General features: G+C 42.7%; 1 non-coding gene across 1 annotated transcript; it reads left to right on the top strand.

The window, feature by feature from the left end:
- The first annotated feature begins 1554 nt into the window (after positions 1 to 1554).
- TRNAA-AGC lies at positions 1555 to 1627 on the top strand. The gene has a single exon. It is a non-coding gene; the product is annotated as a tRNA-Ala (tRNA).
- The last annotated feature ends 319 nt before the right edge of the window (positions 1628 to 1946 follow it).

Raw genomic sequence — 1946 nt, 5'->3', positions numbered from 1 at the left:
AGCTTTAACAGGAAAACCAGATATGAAAAGCAGATTTCTTTCTAAATTAAAAAACAAAAACAAAAAACTTGAGCTCTTGCTTTACCCTAGCACATAGTCTCGCCATCTGTTTTCTCCACACCAGGTCATTTGTGTAACATTCATTCACATAACAAATACAAATAAATGAGTGGAGTCATTCATCAGCTATTAATTCAGAATCTCTTTTGTGTCTACCACACTAGGCTCAAGACTTCCCAATGTCTTTGTCTCCTCCCCCTCAAATCTCTCCACCCAATGTCTTGACAAATACTGTAGATCCTTCCTGCACAACATCCCCAGAATCTTTTTCTTCCTTTTCATTCACCTCTGTCATCATCCATGCTATGGTGTTTATGGAGGATGCATTCTGTGGCATGAATTGTGATGGGCACTGGGGCTGCAGAAAGACTCCTGCTGTCCACCTCAGGAGCTGGCACGATAAATGTGGATAAACCTCAATCCTTTAATATCTTTATGACTTCTTTCCCTTTCTCCCCAGTTCCTGTTTTCTCATGTCCAAGCTCTGACATTCAAAACTAAACACCTTTCTCTAACATGTTGCTTTAATTATTTAAGCATTCTGCCTGGGATTTTTTCAATTACTCTTGGGAGTTTTCATAAAACTCTCCCAACATATCTCCAAGTGGCCAGGATTTTCAATCACTGCTTCCCTCCATGTGTATTTCACACACACACACAAACACACTGTACTTAAATTGAAAAGGTTTATTTCTTCACACAGGAATTCCTACAAACAGCCCGGTTTTCTCCACCATACTTCCACTCCTTCTCTGCATAGCTCAATTTTGATTCTTACACTCTGATATTTTACATATTCTTACACTCTGATACGATCTTGTCTCTTACTCTTTATGACTCTGCTCTGTAATTTTGTTGTTGTTGTTCTGAGATATAGTTGGACATGTAACTTGTACATGACACACCTTAGCAAGGAGGCAACCCATATCTCAGATGTAAGTGAAAGAAGCACTCTCCAGGGGTTTCCTAGGGAAGTGGTCAGCACGCTGGCCTCATTGGTGAAATGGCCTAGATACGAAAACAGCAGGAGCTATTTGCCTTCCTGAAATCTGGACCATCTCACAACCCCCAGACAGTCTCAGCTACAAGGAAAAAGTGATAATTTCATCCCACTTTTATAAACATACACACACAACACACACACACGCACACACATAAAATCATTTAATCATTTTTAATCATTTAATCATTTTTTTAAAATGTGTGACACTTTAGCTGCGCAGGTCTAAGCAGGGCCTCCTTTGCTGGGATGTGCCTTTTTCTGTCCCGGAATACCCTAAACTTCACATTTTGGCAGCACGAGTTTTCCCTTTGTGACTTTCTCTTTGTTCCCTTTCTCCTCCTTCTTTGCAGAGAATGAGTAGCCATTGCGCCTGGCCCTGGGCCATCAATGAGAAGATCTGCTCTTAGTAGAGCCCTGCTTTCCCGCTGAAGGCCCTGAAATCCGCTGTGTTCCGGGACACCTACTAAGGATCAGTAAAGCTCCCCTGATGTGGGGAATTAGCTCAAGTGGTAGAGCGCTTGCTTAGCATGCAAGAGGTAGTGGGATCGATGCCCACATTCTCCAAGCTTTATTATTTGGACCTTGGGTCTCCAAACACTCAAGTATCCAAACCCAAGTTAGTGTCTGAGAGCAGGATGCTGCTTTGGTTCAAGACATAGGAGCAGCAACAATACAGGGCTGGCCATGGCTCCCTCCTGGCATTTAGTATAGTGTAGATCTACTGTGTAACTCATTTGCTGTTTCTTCAAGGAGCTGTGAAACCAAGGGACATATAAAACTGCTCTTTTCTCCCTGTTTCTGCCTGCAGCTTGGTCCTAAACGTCAGACAATCGTGAAAAGTGCAGGGCAGAGCCACCTGGGTAAATATAGCCTCGGCTTTCTG

Source organism: Nomascus leucogenys, chromosome 8 (assembly GCF_006542625.1).
Source record: "Nomascus leucogenys isolate Asia chromosome 8, Asia_NLE_v1, whole genome shotgun sequence".
Classification (NCBI taxonomy): domain Eukaryota; kingdom Metazoa; phylum Chordata; class Mammalia; order Primates; family Hylobatidae; genus Nomascus; species Nomascus leucogenys.
Note: the sequence above shows the minus strand (reverse complement) of the source record. Positions and strands in the feature narration are given on the sequence as shown.